This window comes from Lissotriton helveticus, chromosome 11 (assembly GCF_964261635.1).
Source record: "Lissotriton helveticus chromosome 11, aLisHel1.1, whole genome shotgun sequence".
In the NCBI taxonomy this organism is placed as follows: Eukaryota; Metazoa; Chordata; class Amphibia; order Caudata; family Salamandridae; genus Lissotriton; species Lissotriton helveticus.
Window position 1 is genome coordinate 1,206,217,010 of NC_136072.1, and position 22,513 is coordinate 1,206,239,522.

Genomic DNA, 22,513 nt, shown 5'->3' on the forward strand with positions numbered 1-22,513 from the left:
TTTTTGAAAATTCTATGTCTAATAACTTTGGCGTTTGTGGACGGAATTGGCTGAAATTTTCAGGAAAATGGCACATTTTGTTTCTGAGCAGCCCCTGAAAATTTGGGGGGGTTTCGTCAAGGGGGGGCCGAGAAAAAAGGGGGGTCCCAAAACTTGTTTTTAACATTGATTTTTCCATAGGGCGGTTAGCCTCACTTTTAGCCCGAACGGCTGAATAGATTTGCACGAAACTTGGCAAAATTGTAGGGACTGGTAGCCCGATGTGCCTTTTGTAGGTCTCAATATATGTGCTCCAGTGGATTTTGAGAAATTAACGTTTAAAAAAAGATATATATCTGTAGCAGCGGACCGGGAAGCGCTCCAGGACGCGTACTTTTCGCGCAACGGAGCTTTGTGAAGCGAAGCTGATTGGTTCTCTGGCGTCTGTCAACATTCCAAAAAGTCCGTAGCTGCCGCCATCTTGTCTCTCGGTAGGATCGAGAGGCAAGAGGAGGCCAAAACAAAGGGGCAAATAACCATAAGGGGGCATAGTAGATCCTCCCTGACCCCCTAGGTTTAATGTGGAGGCTTTAAAACGGCCCCGCGGGGCAAAAAAAAATAAATTTTTTTTTGTTTTTTTGCGTGGGTAGCGCCCGGTCCGGGAACCGGGAAGCTTTCTGGGCAGCGTACTGCAATGAAAAATGAATGATAGACTTTTATTTTTTAAGGATTGTTTATTGTGTTTAATAATTTATTAAACTTTCTAACGCGGCGCGTCATATGACGCATTACGCGACAACGCAGGTCCAGAATATAGTGAAAATGTCTCCACCAACCAGCGGACGGCACACAACCCCTTTCAGCAGGCTAAATAGTTCTGTTAAATGACAACAGAAGGGACAGGCAACAAGAACCATCAGTCAAAGAGGGGAGGGCAAGTTCTTCTCTACCGGGTCACGTTGGAGCGCTACCGGAACTGATCGAATTGGTAGTCTACAGTGTTTCTGGATGTTTCAGACTGAAGCTGGCGTTAGCATGAGAGCACCACCATTTCGTAGCTCCGTCGTGGCCATTCCACGAGCAATCATGCTAGGCGCTCCCCACCAGAAGCCTGCGGGAGTCGGGGGCCCCCCAAGACTTTTGTAGAATCTTCAAGGATGAGGGGACGCTTTCGAGAATGGAGCCCAAGCTCTAGCAGACAAGCGTCCGAGTTCCAAGGTGTCGCAGGCCCATTTTAGTGGACCACGCCCAAATCTGAAGAGATGGCCGCCATTTTGAGAGTCCTGTGGCAGCCGCCTATCGCTGCGCCGCAAGAGCGGGAGCAACTCAAGTACATGGTGAGCGAGACGCTGTAGTCGAAAGAGCGGGCGGTAAACAGCTGAATAGCGGAAGAGGCACAGTGTAGCAAAAGCGGGCTGAATGGCAAATGAAACGGAAAAGGGGTGCCCCACTACAGCGTGTCTTTAGGTGAAACGGATTGTGGGACAAGGTGAAGAATGGAAGAGTCACCAAAAGGAAAAAAGTTCCGCTTGACCCCGGGAGCCGGCCACCTATGTCGGGGGCGATCTCAGGCCACACCAGGGCAACACGACTTGGGGAGGGGGCCGGAGCCAAGCGCCCCCTCCGAGTCCGCGACATGACACCGTCCCTCGGGGGCCTCCGTCAAGCGGTTCAGGGTGGCACCGCATCACAACAGCCCCCACTTACTTTAAGAATAGTGAAGATGAAGCAATTGCAAATAGGCTTCAGACAATGTTACAAGCACTCCTCAAAACTTTGAACTTTCAGAGTGCATGAGTTGGGACAGCGAGGGGTGATTTGGTTTCTCGGATTTGGTTTCTCGGACTGTTTTTCTGGTCTCTCACCACTGGCATAGTTTAACGTTTTCTTGTTTCTAGGACATTAATAGGTTTTATCATTACGTTATGTTATCGTTTCTTTGTTTGTTGTTTAATAAAAGTTCATGTTCATCAGTGGCCTACTGATTTTCGTTTTCCTATTTTTTTCTTTCCAGGTTGTTTCATGGTAAAGTTTCTGTTAACAGGATACAGTGATCACTTCGTTATTATTGCATATGTCCTTTTCACTAGGGGTGCTCTCTGGTCGGGCCAGATGACGTATCTCTAGTAAATGGTCCGGGTGAAAAAGGTGCATCAATCAGTGGGGAGTAGATAGGCATGACAGATTACAACGGGGGAGAAAGGTCCGCATTACGTACCCTTTCACTACTTGCAAAGATTTTCCTACGTTTATATGCAAACAGGGAATACCTCCAAAAATAACTAATTCCCAAACAGTCAATGTTCGGACAATCAATCAATCAATGAGGAATGAAATAGGTACGACGTGTTAAAGGCTTGCGTTACCTACCCTTCACTATCTGCAAAGGGAGAGAGAATATTCCTATTCTTCCTCGTTTGCAGGTAGAGAAGATCCTTAAGAGAATTAACTTCGAACAATTCAATGCTCGATTGAAACAATCAACAAGGGGTACTGTGAACACAAATGAACGCCGCTTATGTACATACGCATTGCTATTTTCAACAGGTTGTTCCTAATGTTTCTATTTTAGCGAGGTCAAAAAGAGATCCCATTAGTGGCCTACTGATTTTGCTCGATTCCTTTTGTTTTTTTACACGATTTTTCGCTATCTGCAAAGACTAAACAGAGTATTGCGACTCTGTGCTTGTTTGTAAATAGAGAATGAACCAAAGAGAACAATCAATCAAATGGAGAGAGAAGCAGGCACGACGTATTACAAAGGGGGCAAAGGGCTGCGTTAACTACCCTTCACTATCTGCAAAGAGAGAGTACTCCTAATAGAAATGAGGGGTGGGGGGCAGTATTCAAAGCAGATCAGTGTGCATAAACACGAAAATGTTTTTACTTACCACGTACTTGACATTCGACAGCTTATGATATTTGCTATTAAAAAACCATTGAAATTCACTGAAAAAACCATAGGTTATAGACTATATATAGTTAGGAATTAGCATTTACAAAACCTTGAAAATTCACTGAAAAAACCATAGGTTATACACCATATATAGTTAGGAATTAGCATTTAAAAAACCTTATTTTACTCACACAAAACCATTGAAATTCCATATATAGTTAGTTGCACTAACTATATATCGCGCACCCGCAATCCACTGCTGATCATGTCACATATTACATCATTCATGACATGGTCAGTGACATCACTGATGACATCACTGATGACATCTCAAATGACATCACTGATGACATCACTGATGACATCTCATTTGACATCATTCTTGTGCTAATACGATAAACCTCTTCAGACTCTAATATAACCTTAGATACACTCAGTGTAAACAGACACTCACACACTGCCACTCATCCATGGAGTTACTCACACACCCAGTCAGTCATGCAAAGAAACAATCTCACCTCCATTTCTTCAACTATACAGTTAAACACACCTTACTTATTGAAACATATACTAACACATATTTACTCTCTTATACAATCCCTGATACAAGTTGACAATGATCGATACAACCACTCACTCATTCAGTGGCTCTCATGCACAGTTATTTATATATGCCAACTCTCACATGTACTGTGTTTTACATATGTACTTACTATGACATGTAGCATTGAGATATCCATTCACTCATCAATACACTCATGCACACAGTCAACTGCCCATGTAGCTGTTTCCACATGCACTCTTGAACTCATACACCTAGTGAATAAACTGCTCACACATCTATGCATAGAGTCACACACCTTCCAGCCACCCCCACACAAACTCAATCTCCCATAGAAATACTTGGGCAACCAATTAATAACACATATAGCCTCTCGTATAGCTAATGATCAACACATGCAGCAGTTTACAGAACAACAGACATAATGATGCACAAATTAAGACAGTTTAGTCACTAACCCATGCATTCAGTGAGACACATTTAATCACTCACTCATACAGTCAGTCATGCACCTACTAAATCCTTCATCCAGACACTTATACATCCACTCAAGACATATTTTAACTTTACAGAAAAATACAGTCACTGGATGTTGTCATCAGTGATGTCATTTGAGATGTCATCAGTGATGTCATCAGTGATGTCACTGACCATGTCATGAATGATGTAATATGTGACATGATCAGCAGTGGATTGCGGGTGCGCGATATATAGTTAGTGCAACTAACTATATATGGAATTTCAATGGTTTTGTGTGAGTAAAATAAGGTTTTTTAAATGCTAATTCCTAACTATATATGGTGTATAACCTATGGTTTTTTCAGTGAATATATATATATATATATATATATATATATATATATATATATATAGACACATACACATATTAACCTATAAGTCACTCCTATGGCTTACCTTGACAATCCTGAAGGTAGAGTGCTTGGTTTTGTGTAAGAGGGTGCCCGAGCATGAGCTGAGCCCCTCTGCAGCTTTCGGTACCATCTCCTTATAGCTGTTCTATGATATAGCCATACCATATACTCTTAAGTGCATTATAATCCTCGCGGTTAATGCTAACTTTGGTTTGGCTTTATCAAAACATGTCGTGTTTGGTATCAAACAGTTTGGAATACTACCCCCCGCCAGTTCTGGTGGCGAGGGTAGCATTCCACCCATCTAGAGGGAAAAGACATGTACACACTGGTACACCCGGTTAAAGTTAAACAGAGCCCCAGCATCACAAAATGGATGCCGATGCCACAGACATGAGTCTGCCCTCCTGCTGCTGGACGAAACTCCAGCAGGGGAGGCCTGGACAATAGGTTTCCTGTCCAGGGAGGTGCCAGCATGTTCCCAGACAGGCTTTAGTTTATTGGGGCAGGGTAGGTTGCAATCAGTGAATGCTTTTCAGACACTGCCTGGGGCACACAGGTGCTCTATGCATTTCCCAGTTCAAACCGGTTGCTGGGGTGCTCAGTCCCAGCTCTGGCACAAAACTGGAGTAAGGGAAAGGGGTGTAACCACCCCCTCCCCAGGTCCACCCTTAGGAGGGACCTTAGAGTTAGTCCAACCCCTAAACTTACCATAAGTATCGTACCCCAGTCCCTAGGACTTTAGATTACCCTGGACAAAACTCTGCAACATATATCTTGTACCTTCAACATTCCACATCGACTGTAAGACAGAAGAAATCTCCCTTGTGGTCAAGGAGTGACCACCCTGTTCAAACAGGCACCAACAGCATCTTTGCCAGTCTGTATTTTTGAGGCTCCCGCTGGATCCCAAAGAATCTGCAACACAGGACATGGACTTCCACACATCTCTGATGCTGACCTGCACTCCCAGCAAAGCTGAGACTTGTGGCGGACACGAGAGACTTGGGACCAGAATTCCTAGACATCCTGCAATGTTGCTACTGCACCTACTTCCCGAGGTATCCCGAAGTTGTGCATTCGGGTCTTTGAAGCCCATGCACTGAGCAACTTTTGCACTGAAGCTCAGAAGCCTACACTCCACGAGTGTCCCGTGGGCCCATTTTGTGCATTTCAGCTCGATGCGCCTTCACGGTTCCTGGTCTGTTGGCTAGTGAGCCCTTATGAAGGCCAACCTTTGATTCCTTGAGCTTTCCTGGTTGCTCCAAGCGTGCTCTGACTCCCCTCCAAAGGAGGAGTCCCTCAGACCTTGCTGTTCTGAACCAAAGCCAATCTTGTTATCTTGCATGGGTTGCAGTTGCCAGGGCTTATTGGGTCCAATCCAGATTCCGACACTGCAGCATCCAACATCCTTTATGGGAGAGCTCGAATACAGCTTCTGGTCATCGTCGACACCTCCTGGTACTCGTGGCTGAAGAGTCAAACTTCACCTCTTTCACCTGAAATCACTCAACATCGGCTGTCATCTACTTCCCGCCATCCTGGTCACTGGCTAGTGACCCAGACTCTGTCCCCACTGCTTTCAGGTTCTTCACATCTCCGATCCACCCTTGGATCCACCCAGACACTTTTCCTCTGGTCGCCTGCAGCATTTCTTCGTAGATCTCCATTAGAATCGACAACGAAACCCGAAATCCAAAAGAAACCAATGCACCCGGCTTCCCTGGGTGAGGTAACACGAGTACTCTGGTGCTCCCGTGGGTCTTGACTCTCGAAGTGTCTAAGTCTAAAAGGGTTCCATCGTAGTTCACCTCTAAGTGCCCTTATTCTTTAAAATTGTAACTTGTTCATTCTCCATAGAAAGTCAATGGTGATCCGCGGCTGTGTTTAGACTCTGCATGCGTCTCCCGTGGGCCTCCTGCATCCTAACCTTGGGTGGTTCCAGGTACCCCAGCCATGCTATAGGCCCTAGGCCTGCATCTATCCCTCACGTGGTTCTTATACCACTATTTTAGTATATGGTTTGTGAGGCCCCTAGGGCAAAACATATACTGTGCAACTTATTGTATGCTAATTAAGTTCCTTGTATTGTACTTTTACCTCTGACCTCATAAAGAGTCCAGAGGTGTTGCGTTTAGATTAAATACATATATTTTTGATATATACCTTGTGTGGTGTGCTTTCATTTGATCATTCAAGAGATTACAACTGGTAAAACAACTTGCTTAACTCGCCTCTAAGTCTTAGCCTGAAGGCTGCTCTCCAGAACTACCACTAGGATAGCTTTCTGTAAGGTTGACTTTATAACCTACCATCAATAAGGGCCGTTTGGACTGGTCAAGGTGCCCACTAGAATAGTGGACATCATGTACCAGGCCAACTTCTCACAGCTTACAATCCCCAATATTACATTTTATTATTCTTCAACAGATAACCTCCTTGTTCATAGCAAATGGAGTTAGACATAATGAAACGGAGGAGGATCCGAGAATGCCTACATTGTATGAACTTGCTCTGGGGGAGGAAGCACGGGCCGGTTATTGAGACAAACAGAGCCGATCAATTACAAAAAAGTTTGTTTTAAAGTAATAATTAGTGCATGTAGTATCTGGAAGCAAGTCTCAATATGTATGATGATTCTTAAAATCTGCAGGTATACCCCCCTTTGGGGTTCTTCACTATTTCCTCATCAGGTGCATGATGATATGGGGAAAAATGGGAAGAGCTGGGGGTCGAACCAATTGGGGATCTTTATGGGGAGGCACAAGGCTTGCAATTCTCACAGCTTCAGCGTGATTTTAGAATCCCAGCAAATCACAACTTTAAATTTGTACATATTAGGAGTATATTAACAATCTGTAGATCTACGATGAATTTGGAAAGGATACCTCTGCTAGAAGCTATCACCAGAAGATCAAACAAAATCAGAGATACCTACAGCTTACTACTTGAAAAACTGCCAGATGATTTGGAAAAACATGAGGCATCTTGGGTATCGAAACTGGACAACCCCGAGGTGGATATATACATGAGTTTATCCTTATCAGCTAAGTTATTTATATTCACAAATTTAAAGGCACAACTTTATAAAACTATTTTTAACTTATATTTTACACCCTCTAATTTATTTTTGTGGGGAAAAGGGCAGGATGATAAAAGTCCAAGATGCGGGGTAGGTCCAGCAACCTTGATACATATGTTCTGTGATTGTGCCAAATTATTTGTACTAAAAAAGTGGTTGCTTGAGTTCAGGGAGAAACTGTTTGGCTTCAGATTCAAACTGACCCCTACACTGTTGATGCTAGGGTGTGCTCTCTGGCCCCAAATACTGAACTGGGGTATTGTTTATTTCTGGGGACAGCAGTATTCAGAATTATGCTGGCTGCTAGGTGGAACGATGCAGAACTTCCAACATTTCAGATGTGGCTTGCTAGACTGCTCTGAATGTATAACCAAGAGAAGGCCCTGCATGCCTGTAGGGGCAGACAGGCTAGAATCCGGGGGAGGAAAATCTGGGCTCTCCTCGCCGAATGGTACAAAAAAATGAGGGAGCCACAGCAAGAAGGTGTGACCCCCAAGGTGTGTAATTACGTGAGGCTGATAGAGTAAGGATGAAGAGCACTGTACATGATTTTACACCCTGGTCTTGAGTGTTAGAATTTTTTTATGCAATATGTATGTTTGGGTAACTTTTGTCAGATAAGTACTATATGTCATGCACTTCATGAACTGTTTACAAATTGATCTTAATCTTTAGATTGTATGGTTTGAGCAACACCGTTAAGGCACTAAGGGGTGACCCCTTTTTGGGTCCCTGTTGTTTACCTGCTATGTTTAACTTTTATGAACTATTTAAATTAATGTTATACCCGCTTAATGTATACATTTATTAAATGACCTGTGCAATTTGTATCATGATTAAGTAATAACTAATTTTTGTGTAATATGATGGTTCTTGATATGAAATAATAATTACACATTTTTGTTTTTTAAATGAAACACTATGCCCTAGGCAGATATGAACCATTTGGCAGCGCCTATCTACATAAATTTGGTCTCTTCCATTCACATATAGGTGCCTGAAAGAGGGTAAATAAGTTTATTTATAGGGCGAGGAGTGCACTTCTACACCTGATCACTCACTGGTTTGCTAGAACATACAATTGCACAGCTCCTGTAACACGCAAGCACCAAATTTAGCCTGCATTGTAAAGGGTAATCGAGTGGCAGCTTTAACACCAACTTTCACGCTGCTAGCTAACGGTAGATATGTACTTTTAAATAATGAAGATTGCTGCGGTAAGCTGGCAGGGATTCTGTACATTGTGACCATTTCCCAACGTGTAGTTTGCTGCAAAAGTGTACTTTTCCCGCCCCCGCATGGGAGACTCGATGTATCCATCTGGCCTTCCATTCCGACCTTGAAAGCAGAGTTCAACAAGATGAGTAGAATAAGGGCTCTATTGTCCCAAAGAGAAGTAGCCCTTACTTCTTCCTGTGAAACATTTGTTCTTCACGTGGCAAACACTCGCACTGAGGTGCATGTGCTTTTAAATACTGATCTCCCACTTCATTTTGGCGCACTGATTCACACTATATTCAATGCTTCGTCAATACCTGGCCTGGCTCATTTTTTCAAAGTTGTGAGCTCCGGCCTTGTGACCTCATTCCAAACAATATCTGGTGTGATACCGACACTTTTTCATTCCATTTTTTCCAGCATCTTCAACGGGTTACCATTACTTCTCGCCTTAGCTGCTAGTGTGCTACTGTTGATTTGCTTGCTCAGAAATTGCTGTACAATCGGTGTCTTGAGACAGCCTGCCCCGGCTGCTCCAGCTTCGCAACCGGATGCTTGAATACTAAGGAACACTAACTCTGGCCACCTTGAGTGTAGCCTATGGATTATCATTCTCATATTCGTACTTTTCTTGTGCAACCCTATTTCCATTGCCTTGATTGTTGTTTTGAATGGGCTTTGGATTTGTGTCTCACCAATACGGCGTCTCCTGCCACGGATTACGATCGACTATTGAGTCCCTTAGTGGCCCATGAGTTGGACTGTCCTGGTATCTGGATTATGGCCTTTGCAGCTGCGCACAAAGTTCTAGGTAATTGGGACATATGTTCAGCCACCCGTGACTTCCTAGTACAAAGTTACCTTGAAGAGCATGCAAGTTGTCCTCTGATGGTGCTAGAGGCTCCGGCTATTGAAGAACATGTATGTTCATTCGCTTTATTAAATTGGATGGCTGAATCATTTGCTGATGTTAACAATTACAGTCAAAATATGCTTTATTCGAGATTTCACTCATAAAAGCAGGGACAATTAAAAAAATACAGTTGGATTATCAATCAATGACAGTAAAAAGGTAAATCAATTACAGTAAAAAGGTAAAGCATATTATTTACAATTTTATGACTCAATGTACACATTGAAATTTAAAAATGTCATATATCAATAGTTTATCCAAAAAGGTGTATAAAATGGTTTAAAAGACACCAATACTAACAGATTTCTGGAAATACAACATGGATACATTTTATGGGCAATTTACCTAGACAGAGAATAGTCGCATGGCTAGCAGTCTCTGTCTATTTAACCAAACAGTTTACCCAAACAGAGAATAGTCAAGCGATTAGCAGTCTCTGTCTGATCGACCATGCCCATCCAAGGTATTTGGCAGTTGCTATTAATATCCATAACTCACTACTGGTACATATAATACGCATGGCAACTATACTACTAGTAGTCCCTAGATTCTTGCACATCGGTTTTAGCCATACACGTCTTGGATCCAGATAAGCTGTGCAAGAAAATAAAAAATGACCCTTTGTTTCATTAGAAGAGCCACAAACAGGGCAACTAACATTCAGGCCACCTTCCCATTTAGCAGTCAATGATCTCAGAGGTAGTGAACCCGCTCTCAATTGGAATAAAAGTTTTCGATCACTAGGCCTAGTTATACTATCCCAATATGGTTCCAGAGAGGGGTACAACTTAGCCTCTAGAAATCCCTTAGTCATAGATCCTAACGTGGTGCTACTCCAACCCCTGGAGGCTACCTTTTCCCAATAGATTTCTTTCAAAGTACTTTTGATAGGGAAGGTTGTTCCGGCTGGATCTGACCAAAGGGAACTCATTCCCATGTCATTCAAAATTGCTTTCAGGGAATTAAACCATCTGTTTTTATGAAATGTATCCACCTTGATGATATCTAAAAACCCCTTAGCATAATGGGAAAGCTCCGGCGTAGTCCAGAGCCTTCTCCAGTACAGAATTGGTCGGAGTCTGACCAAGTCTGTAACCGTTTTTCTACCCAAATAATACCTAAGGGGCACCAAGGGAGTACTTTTCGGGACACCAGTTATAGACTGAAAGAACTTCATTTCCGAGATTTGTAAGTCAGTCACCTTCTCGAGACCACATAGCTCAGCCCCATATAGTGCAGAGCCTAGAGCCTTTGCCTCGTATACCTGCAAAGCAGGCTTTATAGGTTTCGTCAGGGACTTTCTGTGCTCGGAACTAATAACACCTGACAGTTGCCTGTGTCTTAATGTAGCTATATCTATGTGATTACTCCAACCATTCTTGTTTGAGATATGGATACCCAGATAAGTGAAAGTGTTCACCACTTCTAGAGGTCGACCATTCATAGTAAATTTGGATTTAAAGCTGGGATGTGGATTAAAAATCATTAGTTTTGTCTTGGTCACATTGACCTCCAGACCGTGCTCGCCGCAGAATAAATCAAAAATAGCCAATGCTCGCTGTAGGCCACTTGGGGTTTTTGATATGATGAGCGTATCATCCGCGAACATTAAAATTGGTATTTTAGTACCAGCTAATGAGGGGGCATCCAACTCTGCCAATAGCATGCGGGATACAACACCATTAATAAACAGTGTAAAAAGGGTGGGGGCCATTGAGCAACCCTGCCGAACGCCCCGCTCTAGCGGGAAGTCCGCTGTCTGCTGGCCATGACCCTCCCACTGAATTCTGGCAAATGTTGATTCGTGAAGCCGCATTATCAGGGTCAGTAGATCATCAGGAACACCCAGGGTCTTAAGGACAAACCACAACTTTGACCGCGGCACTAGATCGAAGGCAGCCCGTAAGTCGACAAAAGCCGCATATAGGCTGCCTCCACCCAGCACCACGGTCTTCCATTGCAGTAAGTTGAAGCGAAAAACCTGATCCACAGTACATGTGGACCTATGGAATCCTGCTTGAAATGGTGACAAAGCATTGTTTTCCTCAGCCCAGTCAAGAAGCCTATTCGCAATCACACGCCCTATTATCTTTTGTATAGTATCAATAAGGCTGATCGGCCTATAATTGCTGGGCTGGGATCGATCGCCTTTCTTAAATACTGGTATGATTACTGCTCCCTTCCAAGATATCGGTACCTCTGCACCCTTGGCAATATTGTTTATTAGGAGGCAAATGTACTTACACCAACGTTCTTTATCATCAATAAAGACGTCGGCGGGAACACCATCCATGCCTGGTGCACGGCCACTGTTCGCCGAACTCAGAGCCACCAGGATTTCTTGTAGACTAAAAAAGTTTTCTTTAAAGTGGGTATAGTCTATATCTGCTATAGGTGTAATCTGATTCATCATAGCATACTGAGTTCTAAAAAATTTTACCCACGCGTCTTCTGGGACATTGTTATTAGGGGGTTCAGGTTTCCCTTCTCCACCCCATTTAACAATGTTCCAAAACAGTCTTGAATCTTTCTTGTCACTAGCCCTTTTTAATTCGGACCAGTGATGCTCATCCCAAGCTTTCTTTGTGTTTGCTATACTGGCTTTATATTCCTTTCTGGTGTTTTGTATAGCCCCAATGTCCCTACCCCTTAGAGCAATACCTAGGGCTTTTCGTGTATCCCTACAGTGGGCGTTATACCATTTTGCATTCTTGGGAGCTCTCTCACCCTTGCCTTTTACCGGCTTCAAAAAGTGTTTTTTAATTACTGAAAAAAGAGTGTCATGGATAGCTGCCTGGCCATTCAGAGCAAAACTGGGAAAATTAATATATTCCATGGCTGCTATCGCTTTGTCAGCTTCGATTTTGATATTATCCATAGCCTCTTGATTAGTTGCAACATTTGCCCATCTTAACCTACGCATATCGTTAGTAGGGACAGTTAGTGGTGGAACAAGAGCTGCAGAGCAGATGGTCCTATTGGGTAACGACCACCATTTATGCTTTATACACAGAGGATTGTGGTCACTCTCACTCCTCCACACAACCTCCATGTCGCCTAACATCGGCCATAATTGTAGACTACACAGTACGTAGTCTATTCTACTCCTGTGCCGCCCATTGTCGAATGTCATGGACCCATTTTTAGGGCGAGCTGATGTTGCATTCATGCGAAGCATGAATGCATCAGCTCGCCAACTTATCCTGCCCGTATTTAGGAGAGTGGACAGCTACCAGACGCGCGCTTTGACGAGGTCGGATTTCACCTCGGGAGCGAGCGTCTGAGCCGCGCCTGCGCAGATGAACTCCCAGCCCCTGCTTTCGCGTCGCTCTGCTCGCATGCATTAATGGCACACAGACACAGCCAGCCCCCACCCCTTTGCATGCACACACATACAGGCGCGCGCACACATAGACAGACACACGCAGACAGACACACACACGCAGACAGACACACGCACACACACACGCACATACACGCGCGCACCCCCTCCCCCCACACTTACCAGGGTCTTTTCGTGTGTCCCTGTGTCCCTGTCTCCCTCGGCAGCCTGCGGTTCAGTCTTCACAACAGGCGGGGCTCTCCACGACCACGGGAGCTCCGCTAGTTCACAGGCAAATCTTCCGGCTGATTACAGAAGCGCGGGGCTCCCGTCCGCTTCCTGTTTGCGGCCCCGCCCCCGTCCCAAAACAAGTTGCCTGGCTTCCGTTCTAATCCGGACTGCAGACATAAAGCCCACAGGTAGGTCCACGGGTTTCCTTTCACGGGTAATACCTTGTTTTATTTAGGGGCTTTTAGTTATATCCCAGACTCGAGTCAGAAGTGCTTTTGAAAGCTGGAGAGTAAGGTGCTCTGCTTGTTCTCGGGTGTCGGGCATTAAGGGTGTATGGTGTTTACATCCTGTTCAAGATCCGGATCGGATTGGTGATGGCGTGGGAAGGGGGTTGACTGGAGAGGAGGATGCGTGTACTGTTTCAGAATGAGACCCCGTCCTCCCCAGTGTGGTCATTGCAGGGTCTGAAGGTTGCTGTAGGCTGCAGGAACACTGCGTGCCCCAGGGCTCTGGGACATTACCGTTCCAGAGATCGCATTGCCTAGGGGGAAGTGAGACGTCTACTCCCTCGGGTCTATTCTAATTCGGAGCGCTGCCATATGGAAAGAAGGAGTGGAGGGGGCAGGGAAGGTCTTTGTTTACGCTTCTCTAGCGGTATCTGTTGTCCGCTTTTAGATTTTCACTTTGTCTAGATGGGCACTCTCCGCCTATGCGCGATTTTTATGTTAAAAGGTCTCATCCCTAGCCAGGATTGAGTTCTATATAAACCAAGTACCCAAAAACACTCGTCTAAAACGTCAACATGTATACACGTTAATTAAATAAGCCACGGAATAACGGGGATTACGTGTTGTAAGAGTAGTTGAGAGAAAGGGAAATATATCAGCACGAGTGTTCACATTTCACGTCTTACTACATTGCCATGAATTCAGACAAGTAAAGACTTTGTGGACAATCCTCCCCCTTGTGACCATCGGTGTTACCCCCTGCACACCTGTTCTTTCTCAACCTCTTGTTAGTTCGAATTTGCACAGTCTCAGCTGTCACCTATCCTTGGGTATGCGGGTATTGCATGACTCTTTTACCTCTGTCGTCATTAGTTGAGTGTGTAATATGTTTGTTTGGTCTTGGTCTCATAATGTGTTTCAAGCTTTATTACAAATGTCACAAAAAGATCACTTTTTTTTTTTTTTAAATTAAAAAGATCACTTTTATTTAAGTATTAATTATTTTAAAAAATTAAAAGCCATTGTTATTTGTAATATCAATACATCTAAGTCACTTAAATACAAAACATGTTGCATTACAAATGCTATAGGTGTCACATTTGCGAAAGTTATAACTATTGGCATTGTATATGACAAAGCTATTAATTTAGCTATTTTCAAAACCAACACATAAATAAAATTATTGTCATTTACAAAACCAATAGCTCAAACTTTCCTAATGCGAGACCTATTGCATTGCAAATGCTTGTTATCACTTGACGTCCTACCATTTAGTGCCCTTAGACCTTTCTCAAAACATAAGACATTCATACTAATGACATCCTCAGTCCAGCGCAATTAACAATTACTTCCTCTTGGAGGCTGTCCTAACGTACTGTGCATATACACTAATGGATTGTATTGGAACTTGTCCGCCTTCAACGCGTATTGTATTTGAAAAAAATGTTTGACTATTTTTTTTTCTCCTCTCCGTGATGGGCAAGATACCGCCCCTTCTTGGTTTTTTGCTTTTTACCTAACAATTTCGAACTTATCACTTCCAATTATCAAGTTTGGCAATTTGAACTTGGTTCTGTCTCATTCGAACTTGAACTCTGCGTTCCTAAATTGCTTCCCTTCTTGTACGTGGTCCAATCAGGGGAGGGTGTAGTGAAGACAGGGCCTTCATTGCACACATTGAAATGTTAGCATAAGCTTGTTAGAAGTGTAAACGCCATTTTGCCACTTTGCAGCTTTTGCACACAACACTACATATAACTGTTGTTGTAAGTTAAACTGCATGATTTTCCTTGCATGAGAACGGTCTGTTGTTCACATCCCTAGACTTACACTGCGACTTTAGTCTGTACACTGCGTGCAGAAGTCTTCAAGGTCACCATAACAATGTATGCTGTTATTCAGGTTGATCGGCCACGCTCTAGACACAACACGCACACAGCTGCAACCAACTCAAATTCTAGTGCCTTTAATGTTGCACTGCATGCATGATTTTCCAATGACAGAGAGCTTTGCAGATCCTGAGATGTGATTCACCTCTGCTGATCTTGGAGGTATGAGGTTCCCCATATAAGCCTAAGAGACCTTCTATTATTTTAAACCTAGTTCCTAGCAGGGGAGGGTCGTACATTGGCAAGGATCATATATTAGCAACCACGTCGAACAACCCCACCAATCTCATGCCCAACTCTACAGCTGCTTCGGCTCTGTGTTCACCTTCAATGTGTTTTATCATGGAAGGGAGTATTGTCATGGAGGGAGTGCCAAAACATTTAGGATATACCACCGCAAACACCTTGCCCCAGGTGTTACAATCAGCTAATTCAGGAATTAAGTCTCTAGGCAAATTTATAGTTAATATCCTGTGTTTCTCCACAGGAGTAATGTTTGGAAAAACAGCTTCTAGTTGTCCAAATATCTCAGCAAGCCAATAAGGTAACTCATCTTTATTCTGTGGACACTTGCCCATCACTGAATTAAACATAAGCGGGCTGATGTTCACAGCACCAGGATCCGCAGGTTGCGCTTCAAAGTTGCGCGCCATGAACTGTATAACAGCTCTATGGACGCGTATCAATGAAGTATGTAACACGCGGAGTTCTGAAAGCTTTGCAGTTGCCAGATAACGTGGGTATGGGGTATAACCAGCCAAAATGGGGCATGTGGCCCATCAATTGGCCTAAATGGATCTGCATTATTGGGTGAGGAAGGGCACCTTTAAACCATATTTGGTGTTGCCAAGCCGTTAGCGGAACTTCGAGAGCCCGATAAGGCTGATAATCTCGAGGAAGGGGTGTGGCAGGAAATTTGTGAATCAAATGACCAGTTCCATCTACCGCCGGAAAGGTGACCCAAGAATAAAATACTTTGAAGTGACAAGATGCATCTGCTTCTACTACAAAAATGAGCACAACACCAGTATCAGGGAGTCCACACTGAGTCAAATAAGCTTTGACGGCTGCTCGATTAGGCAGGGTAATATCAACTGCCATAACAAAGAACAAAGGACGACAACCTAAAGGGCGGCAGCGTGATAATGGGTTAAGAACAAAGAGAAGAAACCTTTTATAATTTCAAGCTTGAAAGAACCTATAGAACATCAATATAGGAGGTTACACTGTCACAGCTATCTCCGGAAACAGAAATGAGGGGATTGTGAACAAGCACAAACACTACTCAAGAGTCTCGCAAGTAAGAACCAGACCAAACATTGGGGGCGCCATGTTGCGGGGATTCTGCACTGATCTGCACTATACAGAACTATGCACAGGAAAACAGGACCTCAATGTATAGGGGTGTACCAACCTATCACCTTAGAACCCAAAATCCCAAAACCGACTAGCTATAGTGGCTCATTCGTTCTCCTCCAAAAAATCACGAAGCTACAAATGATTAGACAACCCAGAACACAACACTCCTGACTATCTCAGGAATCGCGGTAGCAAGACAAACTCTTTCGCTCAATCACTTGTACTTGTCCACAATGAGAATAGGCAGAGTCACTGTAATAGTTCAAAATGTTTATTTTAACTATTGTGCTCTACAATACAATATACAAGCAAATACCAGCAGCAAATTGCATAAACTAAGAAAGGATAGCATTGTTAGAATTCCATATAATACAAAGGGGGAAGTCATTTTTAAAGACAGTGGAAATAGGACTATAAGGCCTAACCACCCTCCCCTTGGATAGAAGACGTTTATTTGTATAAAAGAAGATCTCTGTGCTTTGACAGCAGACCCCATACCTTAAAGCCTAGATGGAAGGTTTGCATCATAGAAACAGCGTAGCTCTTCTCCATGGAAAGTCTCTCTCCAAGTGTGTGTTGAAACAACAAGCATCCCCGTAATATCACAGCACGAGTCTCCAACATTGCAGCTGTGTTTAGAATGTTATGTTGAGGTGCTAGGGACTAACCAGAACAGAATAACAAGGGGCATTGTTTATCGACCTTGAACAATGTGTTCAGACTAAACTCCAGGAGTGCAGCTGAGAACCTAAAAAGCAGACAGCTCTCATGTGAAAGGCATAAACAGAGGCTTGAAAAAATAGTCATGTAGTAACGTGCGCAAAAGCAGCATCATGGTAGTGAAGCTCATGCCAACTTAGTAATGTTGACAATGTCCCCAAGGGCCATGTAACAAGACTCATTTATTACAAAATTTTTGTGGAACACAAATATTGATCACAATCGTTCCGTAGTTTTATTTTTTTTAACTACCTCTTGGTCCTTCTTCTTGATCCCAGTTTAAACAATATGAGATGGCTCCACCCCTGCCAACAATCTCTACACTTCTCGGAGCATTTTTTATTTTAACGGAAATACTCCCCCTCTTCACTGTATCCTCCCTCTCCCCTCTATCGACACCCTGCAAGTTCTAAGCTTATAGAGATGCTAAAGAAAAAGAAGGTGAGATGGAGGGAGGGAAGGAAGGAAGGAGTCATGGAGGGTAGGAAGGAGGGAAGTACGGAGGGAGAGGATGGAGGGAGGGATGAAGGGTAGGAAGGAGGAAAGGGTGGAGGGAAGGATGGAGGGAGGGATGAAGGGTAGGAAGGAGGAAAGGGTGGAGGGAAGGATGGAGGGAGGGATGAAGGGTAGGAAGGAGAGAAGTGTGGATTGAGGGAAGTGCGGAGGAAAGGATGGAGGGAAGGACAAGGAGAGGGTAGGAAGGAAGTGTGGAGGGAAGGTGGGATGGTGAGAGGGAAGGGCAAAGGGAAGGATGGAGAGAGGGATGGAGGGAGGGAGGATGGAGGGAAGGACAGAGGGAAGGATGGAGGGAAGGAAGAAGGGAATGAGGGAGGGCGGGCGGGAAGGACACAGGTAACGATGGAGGGAAGGAAGTTGAGAGGGAAGGATGGAGGGAAGGAGGAAGGGAATGAGTGATGTTGGAAGGGAAGATGGAGGGAAGCACAGAGGGAAGGATAGAGGGAAGGATGGAGGGTGGGAAGGAGGGAAGGATGGAGGGAAGGGGACTGTGATGGGGAAGACTAGAGCGCAGGGTAGTAGACATTGGCGCTAAGTCTTAGGATCATTGCTAAGTGCTTACATTTTTTTTAAAACGCCTCAGTGGATGGTGCAAACTAGACTCCGGCAAAAAAAAGTCACAATGTCTGCTTCTAGGTGGCTCAACAGAGGTCAGGGATTGACTTGTGAAACCCTCCTTCTTCCAAAGGAGTCATAACCATTGGGAAGATACAAAGAGTAGGAGCAAGCATCAAGCACACAGGCAGGAAGGGGGTTTGCAAGTTCCCCTTTGGCTCCAGAGTGCATCATTATCTACTTGAAAATATTTGATGAAGGGTCTTAATGGTTCCTTCAGACCACCCGATGAAATGCTTGCCACCAGAGATCACTTTTGTGTTTTGACAGAAGGGAATAATGTCTTCATTATGCAATGAAGCTTGTTTTTACACTCAGCTTACACTTCTTACCTGCACAGGTCACTCCAGCATTCCTCCCTGTTGGACAGGTATTAACATTCCAGCCTCGCTGAGCACATTTCCACAGGGCAGACTCATCTCCTTGGCATTGGACATCACTCATCAGAACTGGCAAAGTGCTGATCCCGAATGATGAATTATACTGATAGCTTTGTACAGCTCCACATGCAAGCTGTCTGCAGACCACCGACGCGTCCTTCTGATCCCAGGAGTCGTCACAGACTTTACCCCACACTCCATTGTGCCTGACCTCCACTCTTCCAGCACAGAGAGAGGGGCCGTTCACCAACCGGACCTGATCAGGACCTGGGAAGAGATTAAAAAGGCATTGGAAAGGAATGCAAACAAAAGGAACTAAGAAAATATAACGTCTCCTTGATCAATAATAAGTTAATATTCAATGACAAATTATGTGATGTGGGAATACAACCGTCAAACATGCGAACGTTCTTTTTCCAGTCTCTCAGCAGATGTGTTGACAGCATCTCCCACTACTCCTTCCCACATGGATGTAATCGGTCAATGGGATCCAAGGCCTGGGAGTAGAGTCCATGATCGATACATTGGGCGCCTCTTTGGACACAGCTCCACTCATCAGCTTTTTACCACGGTGGCCACAGTAATACAACCCTTCGGACAAGTACATTGGTAGTTGGTCAGCGATTATTCCCTTTACACCCTCACACTTCTAAGACATCTCAACTGAGAGGTTCTAAAATATGTCCACATGGCCATGATAATAAACCTTTCTGAGGGACTTTGAATGTGGAGTCAAGTATGTTTTACCCAAGTGTAAATGTTTGCTGTCCTGCCTCTATCTTGTCTTTCAATCTTTACTCAATTCTTGGTGAATGTGAGTTCTTCAGTCCTTGACACCTCTCACTGTGATGATTCACCCTCAATCAGCTATAACATACATGAGACACACAATCACCTTTAACTCCTGCCTCAAGGCTATTGCTGTTTGGATGCAACACAATTCTATAAGACACGATTCGGATTTATTTATTTATAAGTTCTAAAGCATACATATGTGTGGGGGCTTTTTATCACTGGGAGTACTGTAGGTGCATGGGAAGGTAGAGTAGGAATAAAGGTATTTTTTTTATTCTAAAGCTATTCACGATTCTTGAAGAGGCAATGGTGGTTAGCCTCTGAGAATCCCAGAATCCTTTAGGAATGATTTGGGGAATTTTGTGATGTGAAAATTTCAAATAATACTTAAGATTATGCCATTATACTGCCTCATGTAAACGAGTTGTCAATTTGGGTAAAAATACTCTGCTGCAAGCATGGACACAATGTGTTTAATGTGTGGTACAAATATGAGTGTCCTGAATGTGAGTACCATTTTTTAAATTTGGTCACCAATAAAATTACATGTATAAATTATAAATATTAGATAGGAAACAAATACAAAAACTCAAAAAATCTCTGATGACATCTCAAAAGACATCACTGATGACATCACTGATAAAATCATTGAGTGTTTGTTTTTTTAAGAGTATATGAGTATTAAACACATATACTAACTATTACAAAAGTTAGAATAGTATACTAGCTATAGTACTATTGAGTTAAACTATATCTAAGATATGTGATATGAGTGCCTGTGTCAGTATGTGAGTGGGTGTGTGAGTGGGTACATGAGTGACTCTATGGGTGTATGAGTGGGTGTACTGGTGTGTAAGTAAGTGTGTCAGTGACTCTATGGGTGAGTGATTGTCTCGGTGCGTGGCTATATGGAGGAGTAAGTGGTTGTGTAAGAACTTGCTTGCCAGTGACTGGTTTTCTGGATGTTTGAGTGGGTATGTGAGATGTTGTATATGTGTATGAGTGGGTGTTTGAGTGGGTGTGTGAGATGTTGTATATGGGTATGAGTGGGTGTTTGAGTGGGTGTGTGAGATGTTGTATATGGGTATGAGTGGGTGTTTGAGTGGGTGTGTGAGATGTTGTATATGGGTATGAGTGGGTGTTTGAGTGGGTGTGTGAGATGTTGTATATGGGTATGAGTGGGTGTTTGAGTGGGAGTGTGAGATGTTGTATATGGGTATGAGTGGGTGTTTGAGTGGGTGTGTGAGATGTTGTATATGGGTATGAGTGGGTGTTTGAGTGGGTGTGTGAGATGTTGTATATGGGTATGAGTGGGTGTTTGAGTGGGTGTGTGAGATGTTGTATATGGGTATGAGTGGGTGTTTGAGTGGGTGTGTGAGATGTTGTATATGGGTATGAGTGGGTGTTTGAGTGGGTGTGTGAGATGTTGTATATGGGTATGAGTGGGTGTTTGAGTGGGTGTGTGAGATGTTGTATATGGGTATGAGTGGGTGTTTGAGTGGGAGTGTGAGATGTTGTATATGGTTATGAGTGGGTGTTTGAGTGGGTGTGTGAGATGTTGTATATGGGTATGAGTGGGTGTTTGAGTGGGAGTGTGAGATGTTGTATATGGGTATGAGTGGGTGTTTGAGTGGGAGTGTGAGATGTTGTATATGGTTATGAGTGGGTGTTTGAGTGGGAGTGTGAGATGTTGTATATGGGTATGAGTGGGTGTTTGAGTGGGAGTGTGAGATGTTGTATATGGGTATGAGTGGGTGTTTGAGTGGGAGTGTGAGATGTTGTATATGGGTATGAGTGGGTGTTTGAGTGGGTGTGTGAGATGTTGTATATGGGTATGAGTGGGTGTTTGAGTGGTTCTGTGGCTGATATCATCTGTGAAATGATCAGTGATGTTAATTTAGAAACCATCAGCGATGTCACTGACAATGTCATGAGTGATTTAATATGTGAGGTCATAAACAGTGCATTGCGGGGGCATAAGTTATAGTTTGCTCAGTTAACTATAACTGCTGAATTGAAATGGTTTTGTACAAGTGAAGTCTGAGCCTAACTTTAATGTCCCAGTAATCTCTGCTTTTTTTTGTGAATTTCTATGTTTTTTTTAATGTGATTTCCTAACTATAATGTCCTGTAACTTTTGGTTGTTTAAGTGAATTTCTAAGGTTTCAAAAACAGAAGAAATCCTAGCTGTATCTTGTAACCTTTGAGGGGGAGTATGTGAGTGAGCGCATGACTGTCTCAATGGGTCTGTCATTGGGGGTGAGATTGTCTGACCTGGTCTGTTAGTGGGTGCCTTAGTGTCAATCAATCGATCGGGAGGTTTGAAGCGCACTACTCACCCGTGAGGTTCTCAAGGCTCTGTGGGTGCATGAGGGTGCAGCTCCGGATCGGCCAAAGAGCCAGGTCTTGGGCTCTTCCTGAAGGTGTGCAGAGTAGAGGAGCGTCTGATGTCAACTGGAAGCTCGTTCCAGGCTTTGGCTGTGATGTAGAAGAAGGCTCTTTCACCCGCTCTGATTCTCCGAATATGCGGGGTTACTGCCAGGGCAAAGTCTGTGGAGCAGAGGTTCTTTGTGGGTGTTTAGAAGGAGACTCTTTGATTTAGGTACTTGGGTCCGTTGTTGTGGAGGGATTTGTAGGTGTGGGTGAGTAGCTTGAAGGTTACTCTTTTCTTGACAGAGAGCCAGTGGAAATCTTGCAGGTGTTTAGTGATGTGCTCATGTAGTGGGATTCTGAGGTCAAGTCTGGCTACGGTGTTCTGGATGGTCTGGAGTTTGCGTAGCAGGGATTGGTTGATTCCAGCATAGAGGGAGTTTCTTTAGTCAACTCTGCTAGTTCTGAGTATGTGGGTAACGGTCTTTCTGGCATCAAGGGGGATCCACTTAAAAAATTGCAGAGGACGCAGAGAGTGTTGAAGCAGGTGGAGGAGATGGTGTTGCA